The sequence below is a fragment of the Pinus tabuliformis genome, chromosome X (assembly GCF_031772625.1).
Source record: "Pinus tabuliformis cultivar Carrire ecotype Pingquan chromosome X, CPIR1, whole genome shotgun sequence".
Lineage (NCBI taxonomy): Eukaryota > Viridiplantae > Streptophyta > Pinopsida > Pinales > Pinaceae > Pinus > Pinus tabuliformis.
In genome coordinates this window covers 346,000,270-346,014,227 of record NC_142308.1, presented here as the reverse complement: position 1 = coordinate 346,014,227, position 13,958 = coordinate 346,000,270, and positions in this window count along the sequence as shown.

Here is a 13,958-nt window from a genome sequence, read left to right as displayed (position 1 = left end):
TGTATTCTCTACTATTAGCTTATTTCATGTGTTGAGAATGAACAATTTTGTTGTAGATGATCTTGGAAATAAAGGTGTAAACTTGGACACAAGAGTCTTCATGAGAAATGATATTCTTTCCCTCACAACTATTCCTTACTTGTGGATCTCATATGTAGACTATTCCTTAGTTGTGGATCTCATATGTAGTATAAATTTTGTCTATATCTATAGGTGCTTTGAAGAATCTATACCTCCAAAGGCCTTGTGTCCTTTAGAATAGTGAAATGGCTAATAGATATTGAGAAAAAAGATAGTTGCACATTTACAAGTATAACTAGCCTCCAAAAATAAATTTTACCTCCAAAAATAAATTTTAATTTAATAAAATATTCTCATGATTAAAAAAAGGTAAATATTTTATAAAAGTTAAATCTTTGTTATCCATTTATTAATTATTGATAATTGAATTAATTTTTTAAAAATCTCATTTAAAAAAAATGGTGAAAAAAATATAAGCACTTATTCAAATTAAGTAAATAAAATGTATATCAATTAAAAATAAAAAATATATATTAAAATTAATTATCATATATGTATATATAAAATGTTAGTATGAATATTTATTTGATTAAATATGATAGGAATTTTTTTTATTTTTATTTTTTAAACAAGAATTGTTATTTCTAAATAAAGTGAAGGATATTGGTTCATTCACCGAAGATTTGAAGATTGATCATTTTAAAATCTGGTTGTTTGGTTAAAGGATTAAATTAGCAATTGGCCCTAAAAATGCAAAAGTGCACTGAAGGAAGGGAACACTTAGAATATCATCTGGCTATGAAAATGACCCACCACCACTGAATGCAGGTGCTTAAGCTCTGCCAAAATCTTTAATGCAATCATCATTAATAGTTTATGCGAGTGGAGCTAAATTACTTCTTGATAAGAATGCATAGCTAAATTTATATGTGTAAATAGATGGATTCAAATTGATATCATCTGGATCGGAACATTTAAGCAGCGCTGAAGATCCATGAAGAGAAGGGATATTTTCTTTTGCAATCGATTTATTAAAATACAAATAGATGCAAGCTTTTTGAAACGACCTGATGTAATAAAATTAATAGAGATTAACAAAGTGACTAATATTGAATAGGCATGAGTTAGACAAGTGGAAAAGCACAAAAAGACAACTATTTTTGTCCACCCAAAACTTCTTAGCGAATGTTTACAACATAAAGATGCAAGATGGGGAGATCACCACATAAATGAAATTAATATATTATATGTATAGAGAAGTAAACAAAGGTAAGTGAGTAAGAAAATATTTTTAGAAATTAATTAAAAGAAATTTAAATTTATATTACTATCTCGAGTACATATTAACACAATTATACTTTCAACTTAGATAAACCTAATAAATTCATATTACTTTAGTTTTCAAGTTTATTTATGATGAAGTATGAAAGTAACACTAACATTAACATACTAAAAATCCAAATTATAGGTACATTCAGATAACCCATATAATATTGATTAATGAAAATTTCAAATTTTATGTATATTGATATTATCAACATTGGTTTTTCCCCCTTTTACCAAAACTATAGCTTACAGGCTTGGATAGGCCATTTTGTCCTTCCATAGGAAATTAATTCATAAGGGACATTACATCCCAACACAAAGGCCTTATCCTCTAATCCAATATGGGTTGAGGATCTCACATCGAAGTTTGGAGGTTGGGCACTATTAAGCTGCTATGATAGGACCGTGATTCTTTCTGCATCAATATAGTGAGAATTTGAAAAAAACTTGTAGTCAAAGAAATATAAGAAAATAAGGGGGGAAGAAATAAAAATATGGCCGAAACAAATACAATTCTAAATGCATTCATGGCAAAATATTATGAATTTCCATGATCTTGGGTCTAGGTTAGAATCTTAGAATCTCTCACACTACCAAACTAAGAATCTCAACAAGAACTACTTTGCACAACGGAAAATATAAAGCAGTAAATCACATATGCATAAGTATACAAAATTTTTACAAAATATTGTACAATATGTACAATCCAATCTTCGTTATATTAAAAAAATATGAATAATACAATAGTCTATCGAATTACAAGATACAATGACAATCATGTTGCGCAAACTCTATGTCATATCTTGTCATGTCGGTTCTCCACTTCTGTATTTCTCTCTAGATGCCCCTTGGTCCTTCAAAGGAAAACTCATAGAGCCTCCAAGAGGGCTCCCTCCTATCATTGCTATAAGTCACATCTTCTACAATGAGCACAAGCTTATTCAATCTACTCTCTAGGCTGACCAATCCTTGAGCTCCAATCCGCCAATCTAATAGTCACTTTTGTTCATCAAAGCACTGCACATTAGGCACCAAACTTCACCCAACCTTTAGCTGTCTTCGTCACTTCAAGGTTGTTTGCATAGGGCTACATTGGGTAGGGAACATGCTGCCCTCCACCAAACCAATGGTACCCAACACTCCACTGTAGGATTTTCTCCTCAAAAGGCTTCCGATCACCAAATCAAGCCTTCAAATTGGCTCCCATAGGCTACAATATAATTCTCATCCAAACTGATCCAAAACATGGATCCAACACCTACAAAAATGCACCAAAGTACATACCTTCAACTCAATGTTTGAGGTCTGCTCCTTTATTGCAATATCGACCTGGTTAGGGAAAAATCACAGTCCCTTAACAACCCTCAATTTCTACCTAGAATTGCTCCTTTTGAGTGTGGTTATCCTTCCTTGAGGGGCTGAGGGGGTTTTCTCCAAACCTGGGTTTTTCTAGTCCTCAAACAAGCCTCGGCCCTCCTTCAAATCTTTGCGGCATGCTTCAATAAGGCTCCATAGACCTGCGATAGCCAAACTTAGGGACTGCCCACTCTCAAAAGAACCCTGAAACTATCTTCTCCTTTATCCATGTATCTCGCCCCTCTCTTCCTGTAATTCGGTCACCAAAAGTAGCCCCAAAACAACCCTCTTCCCATGTTGGCCACCTTCTTTTGCTGCGGCCTAGACAAAGGTATTTCTCTTCAAAGAGTTGCTCCTTTCGTGATGTGTTACACAAGATGGATGTGTTGAAATGATCCTCACACACCTCATATGTATACACAAACATGAGGGTTACATGTGGTGTCAACAAGTCTAATTTGGACACAAGAAGACCTGCTTTCTTCTCCCAAATTAATCCACAACCACACATATTAACTTCAAAAATTCATAACTCCATTTCTACAACTCGAAATTGGATGATTTTCGTTGCATCGGATTCATATCAATGAGATCTATCATCCTCATCTATCACATATCGAAATGTGTCCATGGTTTTGGCCCAAATAACGATGGGTGTAAAACCCCAACCTTGGGTTCCAAGCCCACAAGTGACTCTTGTGGCACTTTTCCCTCCAAACCTTGAACCCTAGGGTTTGGAGTACCTCCTAAGCTACTAAAAAATCAACAAAATATTAATAGGCCCATTCATGATCTTCAATGTCGAATGGAGAAAAGCCAAGTCTTCCTCATGTAACCAAAATGAAATAGTTTGACACGTTGAAACTAACAAAGACAGTTTGATTTCCCACTTTCAATGCAATGTATTAATATCACTTGTTAGAGCAAGTATTATTTTAACAGTGGGGGAATTTTGAGGTCTAAAATGGGCCTCCTAAGGAAATTATAAAATAATAATGGAAATAATAAAACAAAATTATATTACGTCATCAAATTTTAGAGAGAAAAAAAGAAAAAATTATTTTTTCAACTCATATTTTCAACTTATCTCCCTATGAGTTTACTCAAATTTTGAGTGGCAACACTCATTGAATGCAAAATTTAATTTCTTATCCAAGGAGTACCCATGTTGCATACTTTAGATGGACCATGTTACATGAAAAATGAGAAATACATGAAAAAACATGATTGTAATCACATTTTTGCATCCAATGAGTACTTCTACTTGAAATTTGAGTAAAACCTTAGGGAGATAAATTGAAAATATGAGTTGAAAAAATAATTTTATTATTTTATTATTTTTTAATATTTTTACTCTTTTACTTCAAAAATGGTGAATCATCTCCCATGGTTGACATCATCATCTTGAATTCTATTGGTTCTTATAAAGTTTATTTTGGTTGTACATTTTTCTTAAGAGGCCCATTTTAGACCTCAAAATTCCCCTAATGGAGGTAGTTTTGCGACAATACAACTAGTAAAGCTATAAAAACTCGTTAGGATGCACTGGTACCACCCCCATTTACATGGGTGGACTTGATGCCTTATTGAATTGACCAAGACCTTTTAGGAACTTCTTTATAATGGATTATCCAAACAAAGTTGTACAAAATATTCTTAGTGTCAATACAAATAAAAACAAGACAAAAATTAAAAGAAAAACCATCATTTTCAACCCCAATGCATATGATTTAAATTCCTTAAGACCTTACAAATACAATGGCAGATTTCCCTATCATCTGAGACTACATTGACTAGCCTTGCTCACACTGTGCCTTAGTTCCTCTTTAGGAAATCTAAGAGAGGGCCTGTTTTGGTTTAGTTTAGTTGAACATTGATGGAAGAAAATTATATTCTATCGGATATTGATTTATTTTCTCTACTCCCTATATAGTTTCTCCTCTTAGATATCTGGTTTGGTGATTTTCTAGATGCACTTTTCATGTTAAATGCATATTTATATTTGCACATTTGATAATCAGGTTTGAAATGTTGTTTTTTTTGTAAAAGCAAATATTGAATATTACATCAAATTTCATGTTAAATGCATATTTATACTTGCACATTTGATAATTAGGTTTGAAATGTTGTTTTTTTTTTTAAAGAAAATCTTGAATATTATATCAAATAGAAGGGAATAATGCATAAAGGGTTATGTAGAACACTTACTCTCATAAGAGAAAACACCATCGAAGTTTGTGAAATCCATGGCCATGGTTGAGACTTTTGAGCAGCGAGGTGCCATAAATTTGAGTACCCAAAAAATGAGTGGGGAAAAGAGTGAAGGGCTTTTTAGTCCCCAACTTGCAAAGACGATGCGGAAGTGAAAGGGCCATCGACGCTCTTCTACTGAAACAGGGTGTTGAACCATAATCCACGGGTCCAAGCTGAGCAAAACTCCGTAGGACAAATGTTGAAGATATTAGTTTACTCCTTTTTTTTCACTAATACATGCTAAATCGAATGGGGTTAAAGACTAGAGATCTAGATTCTTGAGTCTTTGGAGCTCAAATATGAAGTCCGAAAGTCGGCTGACTTTTAAAAGCTGCCATTACTAGACATCTGAAATTTTTAGCAAGTAAACATGGTAAAAAATTGTTGGACGAAGGAAGATGAAAACGATCCTTTTTTATTGGTCAAATATGGCCAACCAAACCCATCATAGGAACACCTTCTGTGTAATTGGTAAATAAAAATTGAAGTAAATATAATTATATCTAGAATAAGAAAGTAAACCCGATTTTATTTTTTTATAAACTTTGATTATTTTGATTAATTTTTTTAATAAAGAAAAATAAGATACAAATGATGAGATTATTTGAAGTTTGGTTATTTAATTAAATGGTTAAGCTTGTAGATGAGGGGGTGAGGTGAATGCTATCAGTTAAAATAAAGAGATTTTACATTTTTGATAAGTTTGATTAGTTTAATCAATAAATGAACAGTAAAGGAGATTAAGATTAATAAAAGTTTTGCAATTTAGAAGTTGTATTTAGTTAAATATTGAAGCTAACACATGAAAAATAAGTGAATACTATTATATTTTAAATAAAAAAAGTGAATGAGGTTGAAATTCTAAGAAAGTTTATTATTTTAAGTAAATGGTTAATTAAAAAATTAAATAACAAATAAAATAAATTAGAAAAACAATGAATGAGAATAATGTAATGTTACATTCTTTCCAATAAAATGAAAATGAATGAAATTGTATATTTTAGAAAAGTTAAATCATTTTGATAAATGGTTAATAAAGAGAAATAAAATGAACAACGCACAAATACATAAATGGGGTATTTTAAGAAAAACCACTCTAATAAAGGGGAATAAGATGAATCACAAATAAAACCCACCACAAATGAGAATGAGAAGATTTTTTTGAATTAAAAAAATAAAATTTAAGTGAATACTATTTTTAATTATTTTGTTTTTAATTAAAAAAAATAAAATTTAAGTGAATACTATTTTTAATTATTTTGTTTTTTTTAATAAAAGAAAAAATGAATGAGAATGAGGGGAGTGCTCCCTTTCTTAAAATAATACAAAGAATGAATTGAAATGAAGTGAATGTTAATTTTCCTAGAATAACACAAATAAAAATAACATAAATAACACAGGAGAATAAGGTGAATGTTACTTTGTCGAAATAGAGAAGGTTGAGGATAATTTCGAAGGTTGAGGATATTGCTCGTTGAGATTGTGCATTTAAGGGAGTCTGATAATTTATAAAATGGTAAAAAAGAAATGTGGTGAAATTTGAAAAGTGGTAAAAAAGAAATGTGGTGAAATTTGAAAAGTATGATTTATATAAGTTTAAGTTATTTTTAGGATTAAAATTCATCGATAAAGAAATTTTTTAAATGAAGCTTTAAGAAAAGGGAAAGGGAAAGGGATGGGTGATTTACTGCAAGTATATTGATACCAGAGATGGGTTATTTGTTGGGCATGGAATCCCCCTACGACATGTTTTGGTGCTCAAAGCCCATGTTTTTGACCAAATGATGTTGTAAATCTCTGCGAATTGCTGGCGCGGAAGTATGTTAGAGTCATAGGGTTGTTTGCCCTAGTTGGTAATGTAATGTCAGCCTACCCATAATCTGCAGACCATGGGATTGTATAAACAGAGCGAGGCTCTAAGTGTAAAAGAAAAGGAAGGAGAGCGAAGTAGGAGATAATGAAGTAGAAGCACAAAACAAGTGTCTAAGTGTATCTTGGGTCGTAGGGTAGGAGAAGGCTCTGCAGATGAGTGCATAGAGGCCTAGTTGTCCGCAGTTGAGTGCACAAACCCCTACAACGGAGTGTGCAGGGCTGAGTCGAGTCTGTAACCGAAGAAGAGAATAATAAAGAGAAGTTTTATCCAATCTTTTCTTGAGTTATTACATGTTGGATATCAATTGCAAATATATTATTTATTTACTACACGCACTTGTGTGAATTATTTATATTGCTAAGTATACTTTACACATGAAAATAAGCTAAGTTAATCACCTAACCATGGAATACTAGTAAGGACTTGGGTAATAATAGCGTTCGACCCCCGAGTAGGGCTGCACAAAGGCCACATCATAGGCTACAAGGTACGGGTAAGTGTGCGTAGCGACATGCACGTAGGGCCGAACTGCGAACCACTTGAATTCATCAGACATCTCGAGGGTGTAGAAACCTAGTTCTAGCACCCTCCCATAGTACTTCAGGTGAGACCTCAGTCCGCGCTCCGTGGAATGTTACCGAAAGGGCTAGTAGTATCAGGATTTGTTTGGCTAAATCATCTCTGAAGCTGGGTCAAGCCCCAACAAGCCAACAAATGGTTCTGTTGACGGGACCAGGATCTGCATAAGGGATGTCTGATGTCGTGTCATTGGAATCCGACAAAGAAATAAATTGAAGGGTTGTTGGAAAGAAAAATTCATGAGTTCGTGACGCATAAAAATAGGAATCCATGAGTATTGAAGGAAATGAGTGGTTAGAGTGCTACTTATATACGGAAATCCACGAAATTTTCTTTGCATCCTTCCCCTCTGAGTTGTATGAGTGGATCGCGAAGCTAGCAAACAGTCAAGGAAGGTGTAGGTTCGATAAACTGATCGTGTGGACTCCAGAATTGGTGCGCAGACTAGAAGCATCAGAAGATAAGATCGCGCATGTTGTGGATCATTGGCTTGATCGAATTATAGGAGGGTTTATCACCGAATTTGCGGTAGACACGCCAATCAGCTACAACGAGGCGGAACGATGCTTCCTTAAAGGACCGCGAGGTAAGTACATTAAATCTTTGAACACTTGGATTAAAATGCTACTGTGTGAAAAGCGGGTTATGCGAATAAATTGATGTTTGGGGCTATGCAAAGTGGGAGGATCTATAGAAACAAAGGTAGCGCAAAGATAGAAACTATCCCCTTGATTTCGCCTCGGCGAGAAAGCGAGGAAGAGCTCGCAAAAGTTTCACCAAGAAGTGCAATTAGTCTGATAAGGCAGCGAATCCCGCGCATACCACCTCCACCTACACCACCACTGGTTTCACCATCTTCACCCCATCTCCGCCCACACCACCTCCACCACCACCATAGTTCAATATGGCGAGCGCGATAAAATTTCGGTGTTCAAAGGAGTAGGGAACGAAGATCCGAACCAATTTTGGTTCATAGTAAAAGCTGTATGGGAAGCACAAGGAGTCGTGGATGACAATATAAAGAAGGAAACGTTGGTAAGCGCATTGCAGGATCACATAGTGACGTGGTACATTAATCATTCTAATGACCATCCAAATACGGGGATCATAGATATCCAGGTTGCGCTGAACAAGGAATTTAGTAGGCCAAAATCGGAGACAATGTCGATTATCGGGTTTAAGGAAATCGAGATGCTTCTAAGCGAGATCCCCTGGGAGCTGGATCAGAGACTGAAGGGTATTATTTGCGAAGCCAACATGACCTTGACGGATGGACAACACCGTGCATGGTTTGTAGCGTCACTAATGCTGCATCTAAGGACCGCGCTGTCATAGTAGAAGTTATCCACCCAGGCCGAAGCTTTGGATATTGCAATGAGACTGCACGAGACCCCGATACAATATCCTAGCTTGGGATTCCAACAAATCCACGTGCAACTGAAAAATTTGTGTCTGGAAATGCAGAGTTTGAAATAGGACAGGACAACTCTCCCAGAAGCGCGTGAGGAGGCATGGTGCATAAAATGCAAAGGCCAGGGGCATGATAATGACCATTGTCTAGTCTTCGTGAACTACCTAGCGAGAGGAGGGCCGATGCCATTAATACCATAGGCATAAGCAGAACCGAGCGCGACGCCTGCATTATGGTGCGTGATTTTTCAGATAGGCGGGAAGCACTCTACAGATAACTATCACCTATTACAAAAGTATACACAGACATCCCAGCAATTGTTCTGTAATTTCTGCAGATCAGTAGGCCATGATGAACGCACCTGTAGAAGTTATGAACTAATAATGGATCAGACTCTTGCCTACAGAGTTTAGACTAAAACGCGAGCACTCGATCAAAATGCAGGGATGGAGCGCACTGGATTTCAGGGGCACAGACGAGGTCGAGGTGGAATGGGACCAGGAAGGGGTCGTGGACAACAGATTTGTTACAATTATGGAGGGCCAGGGAATTATGCCCGCAATTGTACAAATCTGACGAGAGTATCATGTTTATATTTTACCTAGTTCGATCATGAGACAAAGTACTTCCCTACACTAATAGCGAGGTTGCGGGATAAAGGAATACTCCAGCCTCCCTTGACTCAAAACCTACAAATGATGAGGTCTGAGTCGCGCGAAGAGGACCCGAATGTAAACATCGTGTTCCGAAGTGGTATTACGATAGGAAATGAGAACGACAAGCAACCCGAAGAGATTGCTTGGGTTTGCAAGGCTCATACAAAGGAACTAGAGTTCGATTTGGAGCACATGAAGAAGACATTCATGGAAGCTAAGAAGAGCTTCACGGAGGCCTCCACTTCAGGTAGTAAAGACAAACTAGAACTAGAGATGGACCCATCAATGCTTACTACCTTTTTGGAGACATGCATGAAGCTACTGTGTGATAGCGAGGCTGTAAATGGATTGCAGGAACTCATCACTAAGTGTGCTGAGTCAGGAGAACCGCGCATAGTCCAGAAGCTCAACAAGCACACAATGCGAACAGGAAGGGAGATGAGATTGACTGTGCAAATCAGGGAATATGAAATGGATCAAGTGATTTTGGATCTAGGATCAGACATGAACGTACTACCAAAGTAGACATGGGAGCGCATGGGCAGGCTAGCGTTGCAATGGTCTCCTATTCAATTGCAAATTTCCAACTAGCAAAAGATCCTACCAATGGGAAGATTGCAAGGAATAACGGTAGATATCGAAGGTGAGAGTGCACTTGCATATTTCGAAGTGATAAAGATTGTTGATGATAGCAATCCCTATTCCGCGCTACTGGAAATAGATTGGGCCACTGATATGAACAGAGTGATAAATATAACGAAGCGCAAAATGATTTTTGAGAAAAGGTCATTGGGCGTAGTTGTACCTTTAGAACCTACAGAAGGATCACACTACACGGAGCTAGTGTGCGATGATGAGAGCGACAACGATCTAGACTGTATCTATAAGATAACTGCTTAGGAACAGGATTGGGTTAATCCAGCTGCGGATGGCAGGATTTCATGGGAGTGCGAAATCTCCTACACATCATATTTGGATGAGGAAATAGAACGATGGCAGAACTGGTTACACAAGGTAACCACGCTAAATTGCAACATGATGGTAAGACCACTACACTGTGTAGCAATAGAAGCAAGAGATCTTCCTATGTATGATGGATTAATAGTGGTAGATGATTTCTTGAACAAATGGTTCCATCACCAGGACTGAGATCTGCGTAAGGGATGTTTGATGTCGTGTCATTGGAATCCGACAAAGAAAGAAATTGAAGGGTGGTTGGACAGTAAAATGCACGAGTTCGCGACGTAGGAAAATAGTTATCTGTGAGTATCGAAGGAAAAGTGGTTAGAGTGCTACTTATATACGGAAATCCACAAAATTTTCTTTGCATCCTTCCCCTCTGAGTTGTATGAGTGGATCACGAAGCTAGCAGACAGTCAGGGAAGGTGTAGGCTCGACAAACCAATTGTGTGGACTCCAGAATTGGTGTGCAAACTAGAAGCATCAGAAGATAAGATCACGCGCATTGTGGACCATTGGCTCGATCGAATTATAGGAGGGTTTATCACAGAATTCGTGGTAGACACGTCAGTTAGCTATAGCAAGGCAGAATGACTCCTCCTCAAGGGACTACGAGGTAAGTACATTAAATCTTTGAACACTTGGATTAAAATGCTACTGTGTGAAAAGCAGGTTACGTGAATAAATTGATGTTTGGGGCTGCGCGAAGTGGTAGGATCTATAGAAACAAAGGTAGCGCACAGATAGAAACTAGCCCCTTGATTTCGCCTCAGCGAGAAAGCGAGGAAGAGCTCGCAAAAGTTTCACCAGGAAGTGCAATTAGTCTGATAAGGCAATGAATTCTGCGCATACCACCTCCACCTACACCACCACTGGTTTCACCATCTTCACCCCCATCTCCGCCCACACCACCTCTACCACCACCACAGTTCAATATGGTGAGTGCGATGAAATTTCCGATCTTCAAAGGAGTAGGGAACGAAGATTCAAAACAATTTTGGTTCGTAGTAAAATCTATATGGGAAGCACAAGGAGTCGTGGATGACAATATAAATAAGGAAATGCTGGTAAGCACATTGCAGGATCGCACACTAACATGGTACATTAAGCATTCTAATGACCATCCAAACATAGGGATCCCAGATATCCAGGCTATGCTGAACAGGGAATTTAGCAAGCCAAAATCAGAGACAATGTCGATTATTGGGTTTAAGGAAATCGTGATGCTTCTAGGCAAGACACCCTAGGAGTTGGGTCAGAGACTGAAGGGTATGATTAGCGAAGACAACATGACCTTAACGGGTGGACAACACCACGCATGGTTTGTAGCGTCACTAATGCCGCATCTAAGGATCGCATCCACACAACTGAACCGCCCACACATGGCAGAGAATAGGACCGCAGAAGAAGGTCAAGGCCTTGAAATTGGCCATTGAATCGATCACCTTAACTGAAGGTGACCTCCATGACATCGGCAAGATGGTTCGCGATGTTACCCATGAGGACCTTCAGGATTTTATGCAGGAGCACCAGACTGTGTTGGGGGCCCTCAAGGCACAGCTACAAGAGTTACAGGTGCGGCCCCCTCAGGTGGGTACCCTTTCTTACCCACCTCGTAGCAGGATCCTCGGCAGCAGAGCAGATGCTATGCGCATGGATAGAAAAACCATAGTGTTACCAGAAGGAGCCCCAGTAGAAAAAAATGAGACCGACAGATTTGCGGTTAACATGATCAAAGGCCTTGGCCCTAATTTGGCTGCCCTTCCGCGAGAGACACTGTATCTACTACAAGATGGGATAATGGCAGAGTTGCGCACTAGGGAGAGCTGCGCGATCCAAGTTCTCATCAAACAAAAGATCAACATGGAGCAGCTCAGTCTACAGCACGAAAAATTGGTGTCGTAGAACCAACAATTGGTTCCCAGCAGATCTACCAGTAGAGGTACGAATTCACAGGTTGGAAACTGGAGTCCACGAGGCTAGAGAAGAAATGACCAAGGTTCAGCTAGAGCTGAATCTTCAGATCGCTGAGCTACAACTAAAGGCATAGCCTTCCACTCCCCCGGAGGTTCGAGAATAGTGCGCTAGAGCTATTGCAAAGGGATTGGAAGAAATTGGAGGTGCAGTGTAAGATTGTACCACTTTGTTGGAGCAAGCACTTGAGGTCCTCACAACTCTGCAGGAGGACCCCAACATCCAACGCCTGGAGACAGAGGTGTGAGAAATTTAGCAACAATACGACAGTGTTAGAGGAACTGCACAGATAGTAGTCCTCACTCAGCGGTCTGCAAGGATGTAGCAAGCCAAGGCATTGAAGGAACAGGCAGTGCTCAAAGCACATGTCTAGTCATGGATCAACGAGGCTTTCACTATCACAACAAACATCAAAGGAAATTTGGCACACATATAGGGGATGCACACGTTAATGTAGAGAAGCACCCTAGACACGGAGGTTTCAGAACAGAGGATGCAACAGATTCAGCAAGCAGCGGCATAGTACGCTGTCAACATCAACAAAGTTCGAGGACAGTTGGAGGAACTCCGTGCTAAGATCGCCGCACCAACAGAGTGACTCAAGTGTGAGTCAAAATGTTTGTGTTAGGGGTCTGTTGGGCGTGGAATCCCCCTGTGGCATGTTTTGGGGCTCAAATCCCATGTTTTGACCGAATGATGTTGTAAAGCCTCGAAACTGATGATGAGATATTGTGAAGATACGTACCTAAATTTGAACGAAGTCAGATCCTCGCGGAAGCACATAGGGACGCTGCAAGAGGACATTATGCAGGATGAGCGACTGCATAAAATATTCTCCGCGCAGGGTTGTGGTGTCCAACCCTTCACTAGGATTCAAAAGCGCACTATAAGGCCTGTGATATATGTCAAGGAACTAGAAAACCGTCACGGAGGGACGAGATGTCGTTGAATCCACAAATGACATAGTCGTTCGAGAAATGGGCAATCGACTTTGTGGGACCCATCAAACCTCAGGGAAATATGGATGCGCACTACATCATCACCGCGACGGAGTACTTGATGCGATGGGTGGAAGTGCAACCAGTCAAAGACTGCATGGCTGCTACAGTTGCAAAGTTTTTGCTTGAACACGTGTTGACCCAATTTGGATGTCTGAAGATCTTAATGAGTGATCGGGGTACACATTTCCTGAATGAAACCATCAACGCACTCATAGAATAGTTCCAGATGTATCATCAGAGAATCACACCATATCACCCACAAGCCAATGGGATAGTAGAAGTGTTCAACAAAATACTAGATATTGCGCTAACCAAAGTGTGCAACGTGCAGCAAAACGATTGGGACATGCGCGTACATGCAGTACTCTGGGCTTATCAGACAACGTGCAAGAAACTGACGGGACAAACACCTTCCCAATTAGTTTACGGCATGGACACTGTCATGCCAATGGAATATATTATACCTAGTCTACAAATAGTTGTGCTCACAGGTATGATGGACTGCGAAGCTCTAGAAGACAGGCTCGCGCAATTAGAAGAACTTGAGG